Genomic DNA, 27244 nt, shown 5'->3' with positions numbered 1-27244 from the left:
TGAAACATTACTCAGTCAGAAAAAAAAGAATAAAAGTTACCAATTGCAACAATCTGGATGAACCTGGAGGGTATGCTTGTACTTATTTTACTTATTCTTAGTGAAATAAGCCATATAGAGAAAATCAAATACTGTTTGCTTTCGGTTATATGTGGAATTGAAAAAAGAATATAACAAAATCTTAACAAATTTTGATTGCTCAATATGTGATTTTTTTTCTGTATATATACTCCCCACGAGAAGAGACAATTACTGTAAGGAAGTGACTGACTTGGCTGTTAGTCTCTTACTGGGGTGAGGGAAATTTAAAACAAAGTTTGTAGACGAAGTGTTCGTTTTGCTGAAAAACAAAACTCCACAAAATCGTCCTTGTTCTTATAGCCTGAGACCAGAAGGAGAAGGCTGCAATAGTTTAAAAAGGTCCGTGCGTTCTTGGCCTCAGTGTACGATGAATCTTAGACGAGTGTCTGTAGAGTCCATGAGACTTGAGGGCTCTATTATCAGAAGCTGAAACCCATCGTTTTTTTTTGTTCAAATTGAAGTGTCGTTGATGTCCCATACTGTGCCAATCTCTGCTGTACAGTGAAATGACTCAGTTTTACATATATATACATTCTTTTTTTAAAAAATACTCTTTTCCATTATGGTTTGTCCTGGGAGATTGGATATAGTTCCCTGTGCTATAGAGGGAAACCTATTATTTATTCACTCTAAATATTAAAGTGAATAGTTTGCATCTACCAACCCCCAATTCCCAGTCCATCTCTCACCCTCCTCCCCGTCCCTTGGCAACCTCAAGTTTGTGAGTTTGTTTCTGTTTTATAGATAGGTTCATTTATCCCATATTTTAGATACCATATATAAATGGTATCATATGGTATTGTCTTTCTCTTTCTGACTTACTTCACTTAGTATGATAATCTCTAGTTGCATTCATGGTGCTACAAATGGCATTATTTCATTGTTTTGTATGACTGAGTAGTATTCCATTGCATATATGTACCACATCTTCTTTATCAATTCGTCTGCTAATGAACATTTAGGTTGTTTGCATTGAAACCCATCTTCTTGAAGGATAGTGTCTCAGCAGAGCATATGCACAGACCTCATCCAATCCCTTTTCCAACACCTACTTCAGCTAATTCATTGAAGTAGTTAGACGTGGTCAAGGATATTCACAGCCATGATCTAACGTTCTTAAAAATAAATACATGTCCTAGTGGTGGTTTGGAGAAGGCAATGGCAACCCACTCCAGTACTCTTGCCTGGAGAATCCCATGGATGCAGGAGCCTGGTAGGGTGCAGTCCATGGGGTCGCTAAGAGTCGGACATGACTGAGCGACTTCACTTTCACTTTTCACTTTAATGCATTGGAGAAGGCAATGGCAACCCACTCCAGTACTCTTGCCTGGAGAATCCCATGGACGCAGGAGCCTGGTGGGCTGCCGTCTACGGGGTCACACAGAGTCGGACACGACTGAAGCGAGTTATCTGCAGTGGTGGTTTGGCAAATACATTCTTATTATAGCATAAGTTGTGGTCAGGATACATCCCCGTCTGTCTCAAGTTGTGTTAACCAAATGGGTGCATGCATGGATGTTCAGTTGATTCAGTCCTGTCCGACTCTTTGTGACCCTGTGAACTGTAGCCCACCAGGCTCCTCTGTCCATGGGATTCTCCAGGCAAGAATACTGGAGCAGGTTGCCATGCCCTCCTCCAGGGAATCTTCCCAGCCCAGGGACTGAACCCGCATCTCCTGCATTGAAGGCAGATTCTTTACCCACTGAGTCACCTGGGAAGCCCAACCAAGTGCATATTCCTAATTTTAATTTTTGAAGGGCATGCTTTGAGACTCCCTAGGCAAATTTTTTCTCACTCATTGAAATGATATAGTTTTCAAAAATGTATACATTTTCTTCTTTAACTAAATACTTGTTGAGTACCTAGTGGAGTACTAGTATACTACATGTATGAGTACTAGTTATGTAGTACATGTAGTACTAGTATACTACATGTATGAGTACTAGTTATGTAGTACATGTAGTACTAGTATACTACATGTATGAGTACTAGTATACTACATGCTATGCATACAAAGTTGAGAAAGCAAGTTCTCAAGATATTTGAACAAGTGAAGAATCAGACTTGCAAACAGGCAAATACAATGAGATTTACTAAACTGGGTGATCCATAAAGATGAATGGCAGATTAGGATAACACATTTAAATCTGTCCTGGAAAACTTCCCAGAGGAAGAAAAAACATGAATACGTGTTTTCCAGACAGACCAAAGATTTTAAAGTGTATGCTGTGAGTCATGAGAGGCCAATGATCAATTGTAAGCAAAGGAGTAGCATAATCAAATTTTTGTGTTTGAACTCTGAGGCTACTACAAAGAGGAATTGGAAATGGGAATTTCTGGAAACTGAGTAAATGTCATGAGATGTATTGTAGTAGTTAAGGGACATGATGGACCTATTCAAATAGACTTGTGGTCCCACTAGAGATGAGAGCTACAATAGGAGAAAAATAAATTAAAAAATGCATTATTTTGGAATGTGAGAAAGGAGTCAAAGGCTTCCAGACTATTGGCTTGGGTACTAGAGAAAGGGTCTAGAATTCATTAATATACAAAATAAAGGAGAGAATGCAGGTTTTGTGGAGTAACAGGGATGAGCATGAAAAGAGGAGCATGTTCAGTTCTGGATGTACCGTGGAATGTCCAGGTGGAATGATTTCGAAAACAGTTTGGAGAAGAACAAGATGGCAGAGGAGTAGGTGGATGTGGAGTACATCTCTCTCCATGAATACATCAGGAATACATCTTCAGACACAAATGTATACAGAACACCAGCTGAGAGGGGACAGGAGTACCTGACCAGTGGAAAATAATATATAGACCCATGCAAAACTCGGTACAATGAAGGAACTAGGGTGAAAAATAGGAGTGTTAGTAGCATTGGACCAGCCCTCAGTGGGTGGGGGAACTGAAGCAGGGGTCTGATCCCCACATCGGGGCAACTGACTGAGTCAGACGAGAAACATTTAAGGCTGAGAGTTAAACAGCTGATCTGTGGCACCCTAAATGGAATGAGAATCAGACAGTCCTTGCCGCAGCCATACATACCCTGGACAGGGACACATATCCCCTGGAAGGCACAGTAGCTGGGAGCTGGAGTTAAGGATTATGGAGCAATCCCAGGGCAAGCGCTGCTGTTGTCTGTGAAGAGAGCAATCGAGGGGATGTGAGGGAGGAGATTATTGTGTGAAATGCCTGTGGAGGAAAACCAGGCAGCCATGGAAGCAAGGGGATTGTGCCGAGTCATGCATAGGGGATGGAGCCATCACCATAGCCTTTCTCCTGCCACACGCCAGCGTTGGCAGCTGAACAATAGATAGGTTGGCCCATCAAACACCTGATGCACTGAACTACAGAGTAGGACCCCATCCAGGATGTCCCTTTAAGTGCCTGACGTGCCAATCTACAGAGTAGGACCCCAGCCAGGGGGGACCTTCTATGTGCCGGACGCACCGAATAACAGAGAAGGGCCCCAGGCAAGGGAACCTACTAAGTGCCTGACCGGGCAGAGCTATGGAGAAAGACTGACCAAAGAGGCCTTTTGATCTCCAGCTACAAGAGGCTGAAAAAAAAAAAAAAACACACAAAAAAAACCTCTGATAGGGCCATAACTCCTGTGGCGGAGGCAGTCTGTGTCCCTGCACACTTGGCACTGCCAGGATCCCTGCAAGCCAAGCAGCTGCACCACCTTCATGCTCAACTCTCACTGGGGCAATGCTGACACAAGCAAAAAAAAAAAAATCTTGAGCCTATGCATGCAGGGTCACTTTGGCAGTGTCCAGCTCTTTATGACCCTGTGGACTGTGGCCTGCCAGGCTTCTCTGTCAGGGAGGGGGTTGTTCTCCAGGCAAGATACTGGAGCGTATTGGCCAATACTGGCTGCCGTATCCTTCTGGAGCACTATATTTCCTGCTGCCCTAGCCGCCAACTCCCCGGAGTACCTGCTGCTGCCAGAACCCCTGTGACCCAAGCAGCTGCACACCTCCACACCTGGCCCTCACAGGGGCAAACCCAAGTCCTCCAGGGCAGCCTCAAGAGGAAACCCCAGTGGACGACCCACATGCAGAGGTGGAAATAAAACCACAGTTGAAACCCAGGGGCAGTGTGACTAAGGAAGAAGACCCAAAACCTTTGTACTAGCTGTACAAAGCTGCGGATTAAATCCACACAATCAACTAGGCAGACTCTGTGTCTATGGAATGTATAAGAGGTCATTGAGAGCTCCCACAGAAGAAAATGCACTAGCTCTGATAACTGTGGACATTGGACGCAAGAACACAGAGGAGTAGGACCAGATTAGAATCTGAGCTGCCCCACAGCAGGTCCAGAGACCAGCACGGTGTTGAAGGGCACCCTAGGGAGGTGAGATGGACTGTGACTTCCAGCGAGGGAAAGAACTCTGACAGCAGTGAAACAAGAAAAGCATTTATTCTTCTTATGTTTTGACTGCTTCTGTAGATTCTTTTGAATTTTTTTCTTTTTTTTCCGTTTATCACCCCTCTCTGTTGCAGTTGTCGATTTTATTGGCACTATGAAATCAAATTAAGGTTTTGAGCTTTTTTTCTCTTTTTCTCTCAGTCACATTTTTTTATTGTTGTTATAAACCTCTTCCTCTACATTGGGCTTTTGCAGTTCTGGGGAGTTTTCCTTTTCTCCTATATTCTTTCTTCTGCCTTTTTTTATTTTCTCTTTTTTATAATTTTAACTTATAATTTTTTTAAACCTATTATATTTTTTCTATATTTATTCCTTTGTTTGCCTTTCCTCCTGTTCTTTTCCCCTTGCAGTTAATCTTTAATGCATATAAATCTTCTTCATCTACTTCTGTTTAATTTTGCATATCTATTCTTTCTTTCCTCTCAACATATTTCTTAATTTTGTTTTCATTTCTTTATTCCCTGCTTGGCACCTTGCTTTAGTTTTATTTTCCAATTTGTGCTTTAGTTAGTTTTGTTCTTAACTGGTAAATATAATTTTTATTTCCTTTGTTTGCTGGGTCAGTCTATTTTACTTTATTTTTGTTGTATCGTTTTGACTTTGCTCATGGGTGTTTATGTATATGTGTATATTCCATTATCTTAATTATTATTTGCCTGATTTTGTAACTGCCATTTGTCTGGGGTTCATCTTTGCTTTCTCGTTTGGGGATATTTGTTTTAATCTCACTTAATGCCATAACAAACCACTTGTGGAATCTATGTTCCTGACCAGAGATCAAGCCCTGAGCCTTTGGAGTGGGAACACTGATTCCAAGACCATAGACTAACAGAGAACTGACCCTGCTGCTGCTGCTGCTAAGTCGCTTCCGTCGTGTCCGACTCTGTGCGACCCCATAGACGGCAGCCCACCAGGCTCCGCCGTCCCTGGGATTCTCCAGGCAAGAATACTGGAGTGGGTTGCCATTTCCTTCTCCAGTGCATGAAAGTGAAAAGTGAAAGGGAAGTTGCTCAGTCGTGTCCAACGCTCAGCGACCCCATGGACTGCAGCCCACCAGGCTCCTCCGTCCATGGGATTTTCCAGGCAAGAGTACTGGAGTAGGGTGCCATTGCCTTCTCCAGAACTGACCCTAGGGAGTATCAAATAGTGAGAACTCGCACAAAGGAAATCACTTGAATACAAGACCCGGCATCACACAACCACCAGTAGCGCCCTGTGCAGGACGCCTCATCTAAACAACAAACAAAACAAAAATACAAACCCAATCATCAGCAGACAGGAGTACCACCTCACTCAGCCTTCCCCATCAGAAGAAAAGCAAACAAACAAACAAAACTTAGCACAAATCTCACCCGATATGAAACTTGCACAAACCACTGGACCAACCTTAGGAGGGCAGAAACCAAAAGGAAGACAGAACTCAACCTTAAAGCCTGGGAAAAGGAGACCTCAAACACAAGTTTAAAAAAAAAAATAGTAAAAAAGGCAGAGAAATACTACACAAATGAAGGAACAAACTAGAAACACAAAAGTCCAAATAAATGAAGAGGAAATAGGCAAAGTACCTGAAAAAGAATTCAGAATAATGATGGTAAAGATGGTCAAAAACCTTCAAAACAAAATGGAGAAAATACAAGAATCAATTAAAAAAGACCTAGAAGAATTAGACTAAACCTTCAGAGACAACACAGTTACTGAAATTAAAAATACTCTAGAAGGAATCAGTAGCAGAATATCTGAAGCAGAAGAACGAATCAGTGAGCTGGAAGATAAAATGATGGAAATAACTTCTGAAGAGCAGACTAAAGTAAAAAGAATGAAAAGAACTGGGGATAGAATCAGAGACCTCTGGGACAATATCAGATGCACCAACATTCAAATTATAGGGGTCCAAGAAGAAGAAGAAGAGAGAAAGGGTATGAGAACATTTTTTAAGAGATTATAGGTGAAGATTTCCCCAACATGGCAAAGGAAATAATCCATCAAATCCAAGCATAAAGAGTCGCATTCAGGATAAACCCAAGGAGAAGCACGCCAAGACACTTACTAAGGAAACTAACAAAGACTAAACACAAAGAAAGAATATTAAAAGCAGGAAGGAAGAAGGAACCAGTAACATACAAGGGAAACCCCATAGGCTTAACAGCTGATCTTTCAGTGGAAACTCTGCAGGCCAGAAGGGAATGACAGGATATATTTAAAGTATTGAAAGGGAAAAATCTACAACCAAGATTACTGTACCCAGCAAGGATCTCACTCAAAATTGATGGAGAAATAAAAAGCTTTTCAGACAAGCAAAAGTTAAGAGAATTCAGAACCACCAAACCAGCCTTACAACAAATGTTAAACAGACTTATATAGTCAAGAAATACAAGAGAAGAAAACAGATCTACAAAATCAACCCCAAACAACTAAGAAAATGGCAATAGGAACACATATATCAATAATTACTTTAAATGGAAATGAATTAACTGCTCCAACCAAAATACACAGACTGGCTGAATGGATACAAAAACAAAGCCCATATATTTACTGTCTACAAGAAACCCATTTCAGACCTAAAGACACATACAGATTGAAAGTGAGAGGATGGAAAAATTAGCAATCCTCATATCAGACCTTATAATAAAGATTACAAGAGATAGGAAGGACACGACATAATGATCAAGGGATCAATCCAAGAGGAAGACATAACAATTGTAAATATCTATGCACCCAACATAGGAGCACCTCAATACATAAGACAAACACTAACAGACATAAAAGGAGAAATTGACAGTAACACAATAATAGTAGGAGACTTGACACCCACTCACACCAATAGACAGATCATCAAAACATAATATTAATAAGGAAACACAAGTCTTAAATGATACATTTGATGAGATGGATCTCATTGATATCTTCAGAATATTCCCTCCAAATCCAGAAAAATATGTCTCCTTCTCAAGCCAACATGGAACAGTCTCCAGGATAGACCACATCTTGGGTCACAAATCAAGCCTCAGTAAATTTAAGAACATTGAAATAATATCAAGTATCTTCTCAGACCACAGTGCTATGAGGCTAGATATCAATTACAAGGGAAAAAAATGAAACACAAACACATGGAGACTAAACAACAGGTTTCTAAATAACCAACAGGTTCCTGAAGAAATCAAAAGGGAAATCAAAAAAATCTCTAGAAACAAATGACAATGAAAACATGACAACTCAAATCCTATGGGATGCAGCAAAAGCAGTTCTAAGAGGGAAGTTTATAGCAATACAATCCTACCTCAAGAAATACATGGACTAGAGAACCTAACTTTACACCTAAAACAACTGGAAAAAGAAGTACAAAAAAAAAAAAAAAACAAAAAAAAACAAAACAAAATTAGTAGAAGGAAAGAAATCCTAAAGTTTCAAGCAGAAATAAATGGGAAAAAAATGGAAGAAACAATAGTAAAGATTAATAAAACTAAAAGTTTTGTTCTTTGAGAAGATAAACAAAATCAACAAGTCTGTAGCCAGACTCATCAAGAAAAAATGAGGGAAGAGTCAAATCAACAAAATTAGAAATGAAAAAGGAGAGGTTACAACAGACAATGCAGAAATACAAAGGATTATAAGAGACTATTTTGAACAACTATATGGCAATAAAATGCTTAACCTGGAAGAAATGGACAGATTCTTACAAAAGTTTAATCTTCCAAGACTGAACCAGGAAGAAATAGAACTTATGAACAACCCAATTACAAGCACTGAAATTGAAGCTGTGATCACAAATCTCCCAAAAGACAAAAGCCCAGGACCAGATGGCTTCACAGGAGAATTCTATCAAACATTTAGAGAAGAGCTAATGCCTATCCTTCTAAAACTTTTTCAAAAAATTGAAGAGGGAGGAACACTTCCAAACTCATTCATGAGACCATCACCACCCTGATACCAAAACCAGACAAAGACAACACACACACAAAAAAACCTACAGGCCAATATCACTGATAAACATAGATGCAAAAAACCTCAACAATTTTAGCGAAATTTTAGCAAACAGAATTCAGCAACATATCAGAAAGCTCATACACCATGATCAAGTTGGGTTTATTCCAGGAATGCAAAGATTCTTCAATATATACAAATCAATAATGTGATACGCCATATTAACAAATTGAAAGATCAAAACCATATGATAAACTCAATAAATGCAGAAAAAGCTTTTGACAAAATTCAGCACCGATTTATGATTAAATCTCTTAAAAAATTTAATCTACTTTTGAACCTGCCTCAGCATCAGTTCAGTTCAGTCACTCAGTCATGTCCGACTCCTTGCAACCCCATGAATCGCAGCACGCCAGGCCTCCCTGTCCATCACCAACTCCCGGAGTTCACCCAGACTCATGTCCATGGAGTCAGTGATGCCATCCAGCCATCTCATCCTCTGTCGTCCCCTTCTCCTCCTGCCCCCAATCCCTCCCAGCATCACAGTCTTTTCCAATGAGTCAACTCTTCACATGAGGTGGCCAAAGTACTAAAGTTTCAGCTTTAGCATCATTCCTTCCAAAGAAATCCCAGGGCTGATCTCCTTCAGAATGGACTGGTTGGATCTCCTTGCAGTCCAAGGGACTCTCAAGAGTCTTCTCCAACACCACTGTTCAAAAGCATCAATTCTTCGGCACTCAGCCTTCTTGACAGTCCAACTGTCATATCCATACATGACCACAGGAAAAACCATAGCCTTGACTAGACGAACCTTTGTTGGCAAAGTAATGTCTCTGCTTTTGAATATGCTGTCTAGGTTGGTCATAACTTTCCTTCCAAGGAGTAAGCGTCTTTTAATTTCATGGCTGCAGTCACCATCTACAGTGATTTTGGAGCCCAGAAAAATAAAGTCTGACACTGTTTCCACTGTTTCCCCATCTATTTCCCATGAAGTGATGGCACCGGATGCCATGATCTTCGTTTTCTGAATGTTGAGCTTTAAGGCAACTTTTTCACTCTCCACTTTCACTTTCATTAAGAGGCTTTTTAGTTCCTCTTCATTTTCTGCCGTAAGAGTGGTGTCATCTGCATATCCGAGGTTATTGATATTTCTCCCAGCAATCTTGATTCCAGGTTGTGTTTCTTCCAGTCCAGCGTTTCTCATGATGTACTCTGCATATAAGTTAAAGAATCAGGGTGACAATATACAGCCTTGACGTACTCCTTTTCCTATTTGGAACCAGTCGGTTGTTCCATGTCCAGTTCTAACTGTTGCTTCCTGACCTGCATACAGATTTCTCAAGAGGCAGGTCAGGTGGTCTGGTATTCCCATCTCTTTCAGAATTTTCCACAGTTTATTGTGATCCACACAGTCAAAGGCTTTGGCATAGGCAATAAAGCAGAAATAGATGTTTTTCTGGAACTCTCTTGCTTTTTCGATGATCCAGCGGATGTTGGCAATTTGATCTCTGGTTCCTCTGCCTTTTCTAAAACCAGCTTGAACATCAGGAAGTTCATGGTTCACACATTGCTGAAGCCTGGCTTGGAGAATTTTGAGCATTACTTTACTAGCGTGTGAGATGAGTGCAATTGTGCGGTAGTTTGAGCATTCTTTAGCATTGCCTTTCTTTGTGATTGGAATGAAAACTGATCTTTTCCAGTCCTGTGGCCACTGCTGAGTTTTCCAAATTTGCTGGCATATTGAGTGCAGCACTTTCACAGCATCATCTTTCAGGATTTGGAATAGCTCAACTGGAATTCCATCACCTCCACTAGCTTTGTTCATAGTGATGCTTTCTAAGGCCCACTTGACTTCACATTCCAGGATGTCTGGCTCTAGGTCAGTGATCACACCATCATGATTATCTGGGTCATGAAAATATTTTTTGTACAGTTCTTCTGTGTATTCTTGCCACCTCTTCTTAATATCTTCTGCTTCTGTTAGGTCCATACCATTTCTGTCCTTTATCGAGCCCATCTTTGCATGAAATGTTCCCTTGGTATCTTTAATTTTCTTGAAGAGATCTCTAGTCTTTCCCATTCCGTTGTTTTCCTCTATTTCTTTGCATTGATCGCTGAAGAAGGCTTTCTTATCTCTTCTTGCTATTCTTTGGAACTCTGCATTCAGATGCTTATATCGTTCCTTTGCTCCTTTGCATTTTGCTTCTCTTCTTTTCACAGCTATTTGTAAGGCCTCCCCAGACAGCCATTTTGCTTTTTTGCATTTCTTTTCCATGGGGATGGTCTTGATCCCTGTCTCCTGTACAATATCACGAACCTCATTCCATAGTTCATCAGGCACTCTATCTATCAGATCTAGGCTCTTAAATCTATTTCTCACTTCCACTGTATAATCATAAGGGATTTGATTTAGGTCATACCTGTATGGTCTAGTGGTTTTCCCTACTTTCTTCAATTTAAGTCTGATTTTGGCAATAAGGAGTTCATGGTCTGAGCCAGTCAGCTCCTGGTCTTGTTTTTGCTGCCTGTATAGAGCTTCTCCATCTTTGGCTGCAAAGAATATAATCAATCGGATTTCGGTGTTGACCATCTGGTGATGTCCATGTGTAGAGTCTTCTCTTGTGTTTGTTGGAAGAGGGTGTTTGTTATGACCAGTGCATTTTCTTGGCAAAACTCTGTTAGCCTTTGCCCTGCTTCATTCCGTATTCCAAGGCCAAATTTGCCTGTTACTCTAGGAGTTTCTTGACTCCTAGAGTCAAGAGTAGAGTAGAGTTTCCTACTTTTGCATTCCAGTCCCCTATAATGAAAAGGACATCTTTTTTGGGTGCTAGTTCTAAAAGGTCTTGTAGGTCTTCATAGAACCGTTCAACTTCAGCTTCTTCAGCATTACTGGCTGGGGCATAGACTTGGATTACTGTGATATTGAATGGTTTGCCTTGGAAAAGAACACAGATCAACATAGTAAAGGCCATATATCATAAGCCTACAGCAAACATTATTCTCAATGGTGAGAACCTAAAAGCATTCCCCCTATGATCAGGAACAAGACAAGGGTGTCTGATTTCACTGCTATTGTTCAACATAGTTCTGAAAGTCCTAGCTACAGCAATCAGAGAAGAAAAAGAAATAAAAGGAATCCAGATCAGAAAAGAAGAAATAAAGCTCTCATTCTTTGCAGATGATGTGATACTGTACATAGAAAACCCTAAAGGTAGTATCAGAAAATTGCTAGAGCTAATCAGTAATTTAGCAAAGATGCAGGATACAAAATCAATACACAGAAATCACTTGCATTTCAATATACTAACAATGAAAAATCAGAAGGAGAAATTAAAGAATCAATCACATTCACCATTTTAAATATCTAGGAATAAGCTTACATCAGATCAGATCAGATCAGATCAGTCGCTCAGTTGTGTCCGACTCTTTGCAACCCCATGAATCGCAACAGGCCAGGCCTCCCTGTCCATCACCAACTCCAGGAGTTCACTCAGACTCATGTCCATTGAATCAGTGATGCCATCCAGCCATCTCATACTCTGTCATCCCCTTCTCCTCCTGCCCCCAATCCCTCCCAGCATCAGAGTCTTTTCCAATGAGTCAACTCTTCACATGAGGTGGCCAAAGTACTGGAGTTTCAGCTTTAGCATCATTCCCTCCAAAGAAATCCCAGGGCTGATCTCCTTCAGAATGGACTGGTTGGATCTCCTTGCAGTCCAAGGGACTCTCAAGAGTCTTCTCCAACACCACAGTTCAAAAGCATCAATTCTTCGGCGCTCAGCCTTCTTCACAGTCCGACTCTCACATCCATACATGACCACAGGAAAAACCATAGCCTTGACTAGATGAACCTTTGTTGGCAAAGTAATGTCTCTGCTTTTGAATATGCTATCTAGGTTGGTCATAACTTTCCTTCCAAGGAGTAAGCGTCTTTTAACTTCATGGCTGCAGTCACCATCTGCAGTGATTTTGGAGCCCAGAAAAATAAAGTCTGACACTGTTTCCACTGTTTCCCCATCTATTTCCCATGAAGTGATGGGACCGGATGCCATGATCTTCGTTTTCTGAATGTTGAGCTTTAAGCCAACTTTTTCACTCTCCACTTTCACTTTCATCAAGAGGTTTTTGAGTTCCTCTTCACTTTCTGCCATAAGGGTGGTGTCATCTGCATATCTGAGGTTATTGATATTTCTCCTGGCAATCTTGATTCCAGCTTGTGCTTCTTCCAGCCCAGCGTTTCTCATGATGTACTCTGCATATAAGTTAAAGAATCAGGGTGACAATATACAGCCTTGACGTACTCCTTTTCCTATTTGGAACCAGTCGGTTGTTCCATGTCCAGTTCTAACTGTTGCTTCCTGACCTGCATACAGATTTCTCAAGAGGCAGGTCAGGTGGTCTGGTATTCCCATCTCTTTCAGAATTTTCCACAGTTTATTGTGATCCACACAGTCAAAGGCTTTGGCATAGGCAATAAAGCAGAAATAGATGTTTTTCTGGAACTCTCTTGCTTTTTCCATGATTCAGCAGATGTTGGCAATTTGATCTCTGGTTCCTCTGCCTTTTCTAAAACCAGATTGAACATCAGGAGGTTCACGGTTCACATATTGCTGAAGCCTGGCTTGGAGAATTTTGAGCATTACTTTACTAGCATGTGAGATGAGTGCAATTGTGTGGTAGTTTGAGCATTCTTTGGCATTGCCTTTCTTTGGGATTGGAATGAAAACTGATCTTTTCCAGTCCTGTGGCCACTGCTGAGTTTTCCAAATTTGCTGGCGTATTGAGTGCAGCACTTTCACAGCATCATCTTTCAGGATTTGGAATACCTCAACTGGAATTCCATCACCTCCACTAGCTTTGTTCGTAGTGATGCTTTCTAAAGCCCACTTGACTTCACATTCCAGGATGTCTGGCTCTAGGTCAGTGATCACACCATCATGATTATCTGGGTCATGAAAATATTTTTTGTACAGTTCTTCTGTGTATTCTTGCCACCTCTTCTTAATATCTTCTGCTTCTGTTAGGTCCATACCATTTCTGTCCTTTATCGAGCCCATCTTTGCATGAAATGTTTGGTATCTCTGATTTTCTTGAAGAGATCCCTAGTCTTTTCCATTCCGTTGTTTTCCTCTATTTCTTTGCATTGATCACTGAAGAAGGCTTTCTTATCTCTTTTTGTTATTTTTTGGAACTCTGCCTTCAGGTGTTTATACCTTTCCTTTTCTCCTTTGCTTTTCGCTTCTCTTCTTTTCACAGCTATTTGTAAGGCCTCCCCAGACAGTCATTTTGCTTTTTTGCATTTCTTTTCCATGGGGATGATCTTGATCCCTGTCTCCTTTACAATGTCACGAACCTCTGTCCATAGTTCATCAGGCACTCTATCTATCAGATCTAGTCCCTTAAATCTCTTTCTCACTTCCACTGTATAATCATAAGGGATTTGATTTAGGTTATACCTGAATGGTCTAGTGGTTTTCCCTACTTTCTTCAATTTAAGTCTGAATTTTGCAATAAGGAGTTCATGATCTGAGCCACAGTCAGTTCCTGGTCTTGTTTTTGCTGACTGTATAGAGCTTCTCCATCTTTGGCTGCAAAGAGACAAAAAACTGTACACAGAAAATTATAAGACACTGATGTAAGAAATCAAAGATGATGTAAACAGATGGAGAGATTTCCATGTTCCTGGGTAGGAAGGATCAATATTGTGAGAATGACTATATTTTCACGTGCAATTCACAGATTCAATGCAATCCCTATCAAATTACCAATGGCATTTTTCACAGAACTAGAACAAAAAATTTCACAATTCATATGGAAATACAAAAGACACTGAATAGCCAAAGCAGTCTTGAGAAAGAAGAATGGAGCTGGAGAAATCAACCTTCCTGACTTCAGGTTATACTACAAAGCTACAGTCATCAAGACAGTATGATACTGGCACAGAAAGAGAAATATAGGCCAATGGAACAAGATAGAAGCTGAGAAATATACCCATGCACCTATGGGTACCTTATTTTTTACAAAGAAGGCAAGAATATGCAATGAGGCAAGGACAGCGTCTTCATAAATGGTGCTGGGAAAACTGGACAACTACATGTAAAACAATGAAATTAGAACACTTCCTAACACCATACACAAAGATAAACTCAAAATGGATTAAAGACCTAAATTTAAGACCAGGAACTATAAAACTCTTAGAGAAAAACATAGGCAGAAGACTCGATGACATAAATCAAAGCAAGATCCTCTATGCCCCACCTCCTTGAGTAATGGAAATAAAAACAAAAGTAAACAAGTGGGACCTGATTAAACTTAAAAGCTTTTGCACAGCAATGGAAACTATAAGCAAGGTGAAAAGACAACCCTCAGGATGGGAGAAGATAATAATAAATGAAACAACTGACAAAGGATTAATACAACTCAACACCAGAAAAACAAACAACCCAATGAAAAAGTGGGGAAAAGACCTAAACAGACATTTCTCTAAAGAAGACATACAGATGGCTAACAAAAACATGAAAAGATGTTCAACATTGCTCATTCTTAGAGAAATGCAAATCAAAACTGCAATGAGATATCACCTCACAGAAGTCAGAATGACCATCATCAAAAAGTCTACAAAAAATAAATGCTGGAGAGAGTGTGGAGAAAAGGGAACACTCTTGCACTGTTGTTGGGAATGTAAATTGATATAGCCACTATGGAAGACAGTATGGAGATTCCTTAAAAAACTAGGAATAAAACCACCATTTGACCCACCAATCCCACTCCTAGGCATATACCCTGAGGCAACCAGGTTTGAAAAAGACACATGTATCCCGTTGTTCATTGCAGCACTATTTACAATAGCTAGAACATGGAAGCAACCTAGATGTCCATCGACAGATGAATAGATAAAAAGTTGTGGTACATATACACAATGGAATATTACTCAGCCACAAAAAGGAATGCATTTGAGTCAGTTCTGATGAGGTGGATGAACCTAGAACCTATTATACAGAGTGAAGTGAGTCAGAAAGAGAAAGATAACTATCTTATTCTAACGCACATATACAGAATCCTGAAAAATGGTACTGAAGAACTTATTTACAGGGCAGCAGTGAAGAAACAGACATAGAGAACAGACTTATGGACATGGGGAGAGGGGAGAAAAGGGTGAGATGAATGGAAAGAGCAACATGGAAACTTACATTACCATATGTAAAATGGAGAGTCAATGGGCATTTGCTGTATGGCTCAGGAAACTCAAACAGGGGCATTGTATCAATCTAGAGAGGTGGAATAGGGAGAGAGATGGGAAGGAGGGGATATATGTATCCCTATGGCTGATTCATGTTGACGTTTGACAGAAAACAACAAAATTCTGTAAAGAAATTATCCTTCAATTAAAAAGTAAATTAAAAAGAAAAAGAAAAGAAAACAATTTGGAGACATGGAACTGGGGCTCAGAATCGAGACTTAGATGAAAAACATTGTTAGGGACAAGATCTCCCCCAAAAGTGACTAAAGTGAGAAAACAAAATACTGATATTTAAGGAGTGGCAGAGAGAGAGAAACCAATCAAGACATCAGAAAAGAGCCACCAATGCAGAGGTAAATCAGGAGAGAAAGAAATGCCATGGGAGACAAAACCAGAACTTTTAAGAATATGAAATTTCATCAGAACAAGCCACATAAATTGAGAACTAACTGTGCTTAGTCTGTTGGGTGAGTAAGTACACAGGACTATCTCAGTGCAGGAATAGGGGAGAGCCAGGTTAGAGTGGAGAAAAGACCACTAGACCATTCAGGTATAACCTAAATCAAATCCCTTATGATTATACAGTGGAAGTGAGAAAGAGATTTAAGGGACTAGATCTGATAGATAGAGTGCCTGATGAACTATGGAATGAGGTTCATGACATTGTACAGGAGACAGGGATCAAGACTATCCCCATGGAAAAGAAATGCAAAAAAGCAAAATGGCTGTCTGGGGAGGCCTTACAAATAGCTGTGAAAAGAAGAGAAGTGAAAAGCAAAGGAGAAAAGGAAAGATATAAGCATCTGAATGCAGAGTTCCAAAGAATAGCAAGGAGAGATAAGAAAGCCTTCTTCAGCGATCAATGCAAAGAAATAGAGGAAAACAACAGAATGGGAAAGACTAGAGATCTCTTCAAGAAAATTAGAGACACCAAGGGAACATTTCATGCAAAGATGGGCTCGATAAAGGATAGAAATGGTATGGACCTAACAGAAGCAGAAGATATTAAGAAGAGGTGGCAAGAATACACAGAAGAACTGTACAAAAAAGATCTTCACGACCAAGATAATCACGATGGTGTGATCACTGACCTAGAGCCAGACATCCTGGAATGTGAAGTCAAGTGGGCCTTAGAAAGCATCACTACGAACAAAGCTAGTGGAGGTGATGGAATTCCAGTTGAGCTATTTCAAATCCTGGAAGATGATGCTGTGAAAGTGCTGCACTCAATATGCCAGCAAATTTGGAAAACTCAGCAGTGGCCACAGGACTGGAAAAGATCAGTTTTCATTCCAATCCCAAAGAAAGGCAATGCCAAAGAATCTTCAAACTACTGCACAATTGCACTCATCTCACACACTAGTAAAGTAATGCTCAAAATTCTCCAAGCCAGGCTTCAGCAATATGTGAACCGTGAACTTCCTGATGTTCAAGCTGGTTTTAGAAAAGGCAGAGGAACCAGAGATCAAATTGCCAACATCCGCTGAATCATGGAAAAAGCAAGAGAGTTCCAGAAAAACATCTATTTCTGCTTTATTGCCTATGCCAAAGCCTTTGACTGTGTGGATCACAATAAACTGTGGAAAATTCTGAAAGAGATGGGAATACCAGACCACCTGACCTGCCTCTTGAGAAATCTGTATGCAGGTCAGGAAGCAACAGTTAGAACTGGACATGGAACAACCGACTGGTTCCAAATAGGAAAAGGAGTACGTCAAGGCTGTATATTGTCACCCTGATTCTTTAACTTATATGCAGAGTACATCATGAGAAATGCTGGGCTGGAAGAAGCACAAGCTGGAATCAAGATTGCCAGGAGAAATATCAATAACCCAGATATGCAGATGACACCACCCTTATGGCAGAAAGTGAAGAGGAACTAAAAAACCTCTTGATGAATGTGAAAAAGAAGAGTGAAAAAGTTGCCTTAAAGCCCAACATTCAGAAAACTAAGATCGTGGCATCTGGTCCCATTACTTCATGGGAAATAGATGGGGAAACAGTGGAAACAGTGTCAGACTTTATTTTTCTGGGCTCCAAAATCACTGCAGATGGTGACTGCAGCCATGAAATTCAAAGACACTTACTCCTTGGAAGAAAAGTTATGACCAACCTAGATAGCATATTCAAAAGCAGAGACATTACTTTGCCAACAAAGGTCCGTCTAGTCCAGGCTATGGTTTTTCCTGTGGTCATGTATGGATGTGAGAGTCGGACTGTGAAGAAGGCTGAGTGCCGAAGAATTGATGCTTTTGAACTGTGGTGTTGGGGAAGACTCTTGAGAGTCCCTTGGACTGCAAGGAGATCCAACCAGTCCATTCTGAAGGAGATCAGTCCTGGTATTTCTTTGGAAGGAATGATGCTAAAGCTGAAACTCCAGTACTTTGGCCACCTCATGTGAAGAGTTGACTCATTGGAAAAGACTGTGATGCTGGGAGGGATTGGGGGCCGGAGGAGAAGGGGACGACAGAGGATGAGATGGCTGGATGACATCACTGACTTGATGGATGTGAGTCTGAGTGAACTCTGGGAGTTGGTGATGGACAGGGAGGCCTGGCGTGCTGGGATTCATGGGGTTGCAAAGAGTCAGACATGACTGAGTGACTGAACTGAGTAACTGATGTGGAGTCAGAGAGAGTAAGTGTAGGTTGTACTTTGTAAAAGAATAACTGTTAAAGAAAGAAGCATGGGGATGCTTTTTGAAAAGTGGCCATTAAATAGCTTTTGTTTTTTGTTTGTTTTCTGAATGAGAGGAATGACCATATCTTTATGCTGAAGTGAACAACCAATACTACACTGAAGGGAAGAAAAGGATGAGACTGATAAAGCTTATTTCCTAGAAAGGCAGTGTGGAATAATATCCACTGCACCAGTGGATGGAATTGCCTTTGATAAGAAAACTGTTTTTTACTAGAGATGAAGACAAAGACAAAAAAGGGATGAATGAAGATGTGGGTGGGCTTATGGGGAAATGGGAGAAAAAAGCCACTCTTGGTAGCTGCTCATCCCTACCTTAGAAACAAGGTCATCCCAAAGAGAGAAGATTGAAAGCTTTGAAGAGTGGTGAAGGTTTGGAATTGCAGCTCAGGGAAATGGGAGAAGCACGTGTAATAGGACTGCTGAGTAACATTGCAGGAACAACCGAGATTAGTTTTAGTCCAGATTTATGGCCTCCGTTCTATATGGTTGTGATTTTTCTTTTTCCTGCAGCGGAGCAATGCTCAAGAAATGTTTACAGCTGAGCAGGCACTGAGGGGATTGCCTGAAGGACACGAAATCCATCCATCTCTCCAGATAGTTTGGATTATTTCTCAAGATCAAGGTAAACCATCCAAATTAAATGGTTGAGCTTTATTATTCTGGTCCCCCTTCTTCACTTTTGCTAAGTTGTATTTTGGTCTCAGGCCTCAGTTTCCTTGGAGGGACCCAATGACAGACAGGCATAGGCCAGTCTTTATTGTGAGCACCACAGGGGCTGTGGAGAAAGGGCAACCTCTGACCCACTCATGTTCCACTCATGAGGGCACAAAGAGTCATTTCCTTTAAGCCCAAATGCCAGGGAACAACTGGGTTTTATACCAGGTTAACCTGGTATGAAGCTAGGCACAGTCCAGAGCGTGGTCTTCACTTTGGAATACTCGGGTTCATATGTAGAATTCATCATCTGTTAGCTGGTTGACCTTGAGCCTCTTAACTTCTCTGTGCCTCAGTTTCCTTGTCTGTAACATAACAAAATATTTATTCCTACTTCATAAGGCTACAGTGAGAATTAAGTGAGACAGTCAACATAAAAGTGCTTAGCACTGTGGCGAATCGTTAAAATCCTCAATGCTTATTCGCCAGCTTTGTTGCTGTTATTATCTTCCAACTGTTCTTTTCAGGCTTTGTGTTTTGTCTTTATCCTCAGTGTGACATGTATTTGTATGCATTTGTTTACCTCTGGTCTCCACTTAATTTTCCCCCCTTTTTTCCATCACCCATACTTGACTTATTAATTATCTGATACCTACCTATCACAGTTTTGGAATGAGGTGGAACCTAAGAAAGTGAATTCAAGGAGGTCTTAACCCACCCAATCAACAACTGTAAAGACTATTCTGTCCATTTTTACCCCTGTTGTAGTATATATTTCAGAGATGAGAAAAAGGATTTGGAACTTTCTTATCCCACATTTGCATCCAGAAATGCAAGTTTCCTTGAAGTCCATTTCGCCTGATATTTACTTTTTTTTTTTCAATCATTTTTGTTCAGTGCCTAAAGGGACTTCATCCTAATTCAATATCAGCTCAAATATTTCTCATTATAAATAAACAACATATTATTGTATTTGCAGAGGAAGGTGGATTACTATAGTGATGGAAGTGGTTACAGTTTGGGGAAGGATGAGGGCTGGACCTAATGCATCTCTGCTTCTTACTATCTCTTTTTGCCATTGGAACTCTGGCCTTGGTTCTTTCATCTGCTAAGTAAAGTTTACTGTTTTGATCTCATAGTGTGGTTGTGAGAAATAAAAAAAAAGCACACAGCAAAAATTAGTTAAGTCTGCATCTAGTATAAGAAGTGACAACATTCAAATACCCATTCAAACTTGTACCTCAAAAATTGGACCAAGAATTCAATAATTCTTAAATATGTTTGAAAGGCAACCTGAGCGTATTTTCCTTATCAACCTTTAGCATTTGAAGTACATATACTAACCCTTTAGGACTATTCAGTCAAAAGTCAAAAACTTTACTTAGTTTTAAAAATATTCAAGAAGTTTCATCTTGGTGTCAGTTTATCAACTTAGTCTATAATGTCATCAGGGAGACATGGAAAATATCCCAGATCCAATTCTTTGCTTTCAGGTAAATAAGTTATCTGTGAAACCCCTGATATACAAATGTATCTCTTGGCTGTTAATAGCTTTTTGTTTTTGTTTCATTTTTCTTATTGCTCCTGTTGCTGTTTTTGTTGTTGCATGGGCCAGTTAAGCACCACACGTGAGAAGCAGCTTTTGTCTTGTTTTCACTCAGGTTGTGTGGGCATGGGATGGTTTATCCCAGGTGTTGATATCAAAAGGATAGCAAAAGGGTTTAAGGCCAGTTCTTTAAAGGAATATGAGGACCCACCTCCCTGTCCCCCTTCCCTCTCTCAGGGCCAGAGTTGAAAACCAGAGGGCGTGTGTTGGCGGGCTACTCCCACCATCACCGACCATCCCCGAGAAAGCAGTGTCGGAAGCACAAAAAGAGCCCACGTACAATGGTTAGTCTTCAAAGGGGCTCATTTGTTATATTGCTCAGAGCCCCACCGAGTTGCTGCACGCTTACAACCGCCGCTAATTTCAAAGCGAGCTCTGAACTTGCATACGCTCCGCGAGGCACGGCGCGGGATGAGAAACAGCCTGAGTGGCTTGAAGCCGTGCTCAGACATTTTTTAATGTTCGTCAATGTCTTTGGCACCATCACTTTCACAGAGAAACCCACTTACCTCCTGCTGCAAAATGTGAAATAAAGCCATTTTCAAGCCTGGGTATGGGATAGTCTGGAAATTGGGCTAAATCTTAAAACCACATGAAGACTGAAAATAGGATTCACAAGCTGGAGCTCAGCTCCCACTAACCCACTTCCAAGGTCAGGTCACCGTGACACCCTGCTCGGTTAGATACTGTCAGTGCTACCTTTGAAGGGTTAAGGCAGTAAACTGTGGTTGTCTCAGGAGCTACCAAACTAAAGGCCCATCTCCAAGGCATCCCAGGATCACTGGTCCCCAGAATAGGAGAGAAGCATTATTTCAGTCAGTGCTTTGTCAGGACCCAACTGGCACATCCCTGGGGAAATTCAAGTTAGGAAGTGGCATTTCTTGCCACAGTGCTCAGCCTCAGGAGCTGCTCTAAGTGTCCCCTTGGTCCAGAAGGTTTGTAGGAGACAGATTCAGATCCGTCAGAGGTCTTCCCCTGATCACCTGCATAGCGACTAGCTCTTCCCCAGTTGTGTTTCTGGGGCTCCCTAGTCACCAAGGTAAGGAGAAAGAGATCCCTTAGGGACTCAGAAATGACCCTGTACACTCCAGGAAACGCTGCAACAGGCAATTCTCCAAGGAGCCTCTGGACGAGTCTCCATGAGCACCTTGTTTTTAGAAGGATAAAGGAAAAAATGTGTCCTTTTTGTTCACTGTTCAATGAATATTCATTAAGTCTTGGACAGTGGATTGGATGCTGTCTTTTAGTAAGAGAGAGAAAGTTATTTATTTGGAAGAAAAGGAGTTAAATAATGAGACATGAGATGTGGTTTTTAGAAATCGGAAGATGCCCTCAATAAGTTTAAAACTGCAACCTCTTCTCTAAAGTTCATAAGAAAGTATTGCTGGGCATTTATATACTCACATGCTCACTCTTTCATCACTCCTTTAACCAGTGCTTACTAAGTACCTGCTCCATGTAGGTGCAATTCCACTTGTTAGGATCAGCAGTGGACAAAGCAGATGAAAGTCCGCTCGGCTTGTGTCCAAGTGGCAAACACATGCTGTTTGTTCAGTCACTAAGTCTTGTCTGGCTCTGCCACCCTATAGACTGCAGCCAACCAGGCTTCCCTAGGATAACAAAATAAGTAAGAAAACTTTTAAGTTCCTGTTCTTCACACAGTGAAAGCTGTTCACTTACACGTAAGATCTGTGCCCTTAAATGAAACCTAAAAGTAATGTTTTTTGACAAAAAAAAAAAAATTCTCTGTGTTTCTGTTTCTCCTCAAGAGGCCTGTGAGTAGATGTAGCCATACATAGACAGATGAGGCACCACGAATAGTTTCTAGAAATGTATCAAGTCATGTCTATCCACAGTGGCATTCCTAAATGTCCCCATCATCAGTGTAAACACCTTTGAGTAATCTGTCTTCACTTACTGCTCTCCTTAAATACTCATGCAATATGCCAGCAGGCTGTCTCCCTTCTTTCTGTTGCATCTTCTTATCACTAAGAGGAGACAGCCACCTCTACCCCTAAAACACAATATACTTGTATATTTTTCCCTCTCATCCTCCTTCCCTTTATTTCTTCTTTTCTTCCTATAGGATCTATGTTGTGCCAGACATGGTACATTCCCATAGGTCTCATCTTAACCACACTAAAAAAAAAAAAAAAAAAAAAAAAAACCTAAATCTTAATATGGTTGCTTTTAGAAACACTGAAAAGAACTACATAGAATGGAAAGACGTGAAAGTCAGATTTCTCGTAGAATATATGAATAATGCCACTGCCAATGGCAACACCTTCCACTTACTCTACCTAAGAGTTTACAAGTCCTTTTTAAAGATATGCCATTGTTGGTGTTTAGTCTCTTAAGTCATGTCCAGCTCCAACTCTGCAGCCCCATGGACTGTAGCCCGTTAGACTCCTCTGTCCATGGGATTTTCCAATCAAGAATACTGGAGTGGGTTTGCTTTTTCTTCTCCAGGGTGTCTCCCCAACCCAGGGATTGAACCCACATCTTCCACTTGACAAGTGGATTCTTTACCACTGAGCCACCTGGGAAGCCCATAACATCATACAGCCCTCTAAACCTTTGCTTCTCAAAGTGTGGTCCCCAGAGCGGGAGCATCAGGATCTCCCAGAAGTGCTAGAAATGTAAAATCCCATGCTCTGCCCCCAACCTACTGGACCAGACTCTGCACCTAGACCCTCAGGTGCATTTTATACACATGAAAGTTTGAGGATCTCTACTCTAAATAGTCCCTATGAGGAAATAGAAAATCTCATTGCCTGTTTTACAGGTAAGAAAACAAAACAACGAAAACTAGGGGTTAGAGATGTTTGACTAGTGAGTAGGTAACCAAATGTTGCAAGCAAAAGAGTTCCAGAAAAACATCTATTTCTGCTTTATTGACTATGCCAAAGCCTTTGACTGGATCACAATAAACTGTGGAAAATTCTGAAAGAGATGGGAATACCAGACCAACTAACCTGCCTCTTGAGAAACCTGTATGCAATGGAAGCAACAGTTAGAACTGGACATGGAACAACAGACTGGTTCCAAATAGGAAAAGGAGTACATCAAGGCTGTATATTATCACCCTAATTCTTTAACTTATATGCAGAGTACATCATGAGAAATGCTGGGCTGGATGAAGCACAAGCTGGAATCAAGACTGCTGGGAGAAATATCAATAACCTCAGATATGCAGATGACACCACCCTTATGGCAGAAAGTGAAAAGGAACTAAAAAGCCTCTTGATGAAAGTGAAAGACAAGAGTGAAAAAGTTGGCTTAAAGCTCAACATTCAGAAAACGAAGATCATGGCATCCAGTCCCATCACTTCATGGAAAATAGATGGGGAAACAGTGGAAACAGTGGCAGACTTTATTTTTTTGGGCTCCAAAATCACTGCAGATGGTGATTGCAGCCATGAAATTAAAAGACACTTACTCCTTGGAAGGAAAGTTATGACCAACCTAGACAGCGTATTAAAAAGCAGAGACATTACTTTACCAACAAAGGTCCGTCTAGTCAAGACTATGGTTTTTCCAGTGGTCATGTATGGATGTGAGAGTTGGACTGTGAAGAAACCTGAGGGCCGAAGAACGGATGCTTTTGAACTGTGGTGTTGGAGAAGACTCTTGGAATCCCTTGGACTGTAAGGAGATCCAACGAGTCCATTCTAAAGGAGATCAGTCCTGGGTGTTCATTGGAAGGCCTGATGCTGAAGCTGAAACTGCAATACTTTGGCCACCTGATGAGAAGAACTGACTCATTTGAAAAGACCTTGATGCTGGGAAAGATTGAGGGCAGGAGGAGAAGGGGATGACAGAGGATGAGATGGTTGGATGACATCACCAACTCAATGGACATGAGTTTGGGTGGACTCTGGGAGTTGGTGATGGACAGGGAAGCCTGGCATGCTGCTGTTCATGGGGTGGCAAAGAGTCAGACACGACTGAGCTACTGAACTGAACCAAATGTGGAGTCAAGGACCACTATTCTTTCTATTACACTGCACCCCCTATTTGAAGGATCTGTTGCATACCTCTTTTTGGATCTGCCATCACCCAGCTCAGCATTTCATAGAAGGATCTGCACAATAATTATAGCCTAATATTGTGCCCTGGTGGCAAGTAGGCCAATGCTAATCTGCTTCTTGATGATATATTCCTCATGTAGGATGGTCTTGCTGCTTCTCATCTGAGAGTTCTAAGGTTAATGACAAGAAAAAAGTTTCATATTTAGAAATTTCTCCAGTTTTCTCCAGTTCCTCACCAAAGAAGAACATGTTCACTGGATAACAATTTTTGAGGTTTCTGCTGTGAATTCCCTTTCCCCAGCTGGCTCTTGAGTATTTTATCTGATCATCTTGGAAGAAAGGGAAAAGACAGCCATCACATAGCAAGCACTTCCTGCGTACACAGCTCAGTGCTCTTTATGTGTTATTTCAGAATTATCAGAGAGACCCATGGATTGACTCTGTTGCCCTATTTTACAGAGGCAGAAGGTGAGACTCAAAGGTGACACCCATGGCAATGCTGGGCATCAAGCCAGATTCTGTCCTACCATGCTGGCCTCTTCCTAGAAGGAAGTCTTGTGTGAATGAATATGGAAGGCAACCCAAGGTAGGGTCAGGCTCTCATTGTGTGATCACTCACTCAGTCGTGTCTGACTGTTTGTGACCCCATGCACTGTAGCCTGCCAGGCTCCTCTATCCATGGGATTCTCCAGGCAAGAATACTGGAGTGGGTTGCCATTTCCTTCTCCACAGGCTCTCATTACCTTCTGTCTTTGGTCACCATGGATGAAACGGCAGGTACCCATTTCCTAAACGAGAAAAGTAGTTTCCAAGTTTCCCCTGCTTTTAAGGGTGAAGTTAAGTAACTGGAATGAAATCAAAACAGAGAAGAACCCACTAGAGGGATGCAAGCTAAATACGCAAAACTTCCCCAAAATAACTCAAAAGCCAACACAATAGTGTTGCTGGGGTTGTATACTTGAAAACATCCTTATCAACACCATACAAGTTGGCTAAAATCCAGACATATGATCTAAGCAAGTCCCTCTATATGAGTCAGTTTTAAATTCCTCGTGCTTAACAGGGAAGTGGGAAAATGTCACCATATTCTTTAAGAAAAGAATGAATAGATTTCTCAAACTGCTGGGGCTGAGAAAGGCATCTTCCTGGCTCTCAAACAGACAAATCCCCCCAACAGGAGTCCTCTCTACTCTGTCCCAGCTCAGATACACTAGACTGAAATGTCCTCATCTATTACTCTCTGAGGATCTGCAGACGATCTGCATGGAGGTATCTACTGCATGGAGGTCTTAAAAAATTCAATCGGATATTATAACTCCTCGGATTTTAATGTACGCTACAAATGTTTAACTGGCTTGGCATTTAAGGATGTAAACTTTCCAATCTTTTCCTAGAACCATGACACTACAAAAGGGACTCTCGTAATTAGGAATAAAACTGTGCAGTCTTCATTAACCAGAAAAGCACTCTATAAACCCAGTGAGGCTCTACTTGTATTCCAAGAAAAGTCAGGAAAATGGTGCCACGAGAGCCCAATAAAGATACGGGGTCAGCCTGTGCTTGCTGGAATTGTCTAGGGTTATGTGAAATGACTTTAAAAAGCAAGGAAGAGAAAATGCTTCTAGCAGAAGAGATCTGAGTAGAGGAAAAATGCTGAAGAATCATGTTAAGCTCAATGTTATTTAAAGTTTCATCAGATGATTTCAGTCTCGATTGCCTAGATTCATTCAGCATCTCTGCCTTGTGATGGAGCCGCCCTTATTAGCCAAGGATAGTATGGTAACTGGTTGGAGGCTGCTTCTTTCCTGGTTGTAGCATGTGACCAAAAGAAGGCTTTCTGAATTGCAGCTAGGAGTGATACATCCCAGGTGATGCAAAATAGCTAAGGAGTGTGTATAAAACCAGGCACAGGCTAGTCTCAAAGATGATTGCAGGCTTTCCTTTAGTTCTTTAATCTGCACATCCATTTCTGTGCTGTCAGAACCGTCTACTCTGGGGCCTCACTACAGCATCAGTCGCAGGAAGAGCCAAGTGTGTTACAAGCCTGTGCGCTTTGATGCCTAAAGAAATGTGGTCACTCGCGTCACCAACCAAGCATGTTTTAAGGGTTTCAGCTGTGAGGCAGTCCCATACATGGGAGGAAGACAAGCACATTCTCAAGGAATTTGATTTATTTATGTTTTCTTCATAGATGCTTGTGATGTGTTTGCTTCCTGGAAAATCACCATGGATCGATTGCAGGTTGCAGGCTATCTAGCTGTTATTCTGTCTTTGAGCTGAAATTCTGATCACCCATGTTTCAAAAGCTAATTAAGCTGTGGTGCAGTTGTAACAAAAGGACCCTGGACAGGATCTGGGCTCCAGTCCGTGCATCTAACTGGCTCTGCGGCTCTAGGCAAATGAGCTCTCCACTGGGATGCCGCTGCTTCGCCCTGCAATAGTAATCACTGTATTTATTAAACACTTTCTCTGAAGTGTTCCCTGGTGGCTCAGATGGTAAAGCATCTGCCTACAATGTGGGAGGCCTGGGTTCAATCCCTGGGTTAGGAAGATCTCCTGGAGAAGGAAATGGCAATC

The 27244-nt window shown here is 41.2% G+C and overlaps 1 long non-coding RNA gene across 1 annotated transcript; it reads left to right on the top strand.

The window, feature by feature from the left end:
• Window positions 1–5: 5 nt before the first annotated feature.
• Window positions 6–27244, top strand: LOC123332833. The gene is made up of 3 exons (XR_006549918.1): window positions 6–70; window positions 18887–18998; window positions 26859–27244. It is a non-coding gene; the product is annotated as an uncharacterized LOC123332833 (long non-coding RNA).

The sequence above is a fragment of the Bubalus bubalis genome, chromosome 3 (genome assembly GCF_019923935.1).
Source record: "Bubalus bubalis isolate 160015118507 breed Murrah chromosome 3, NDDB_SH_1, whole genome shotgun sequence".
Classification (NCBI taxonomy): Eukaryota; Metazoa; Chordata; class Mammalia; order Artiodactyla; family Bovidae; genus Bubalus; species Bubalus bubalis.
The sequence above is the reverse complement of the archived record's forward strand: the minus strand, read 5'-3'. Positions and strand labels throughout refer to the sequence as shown.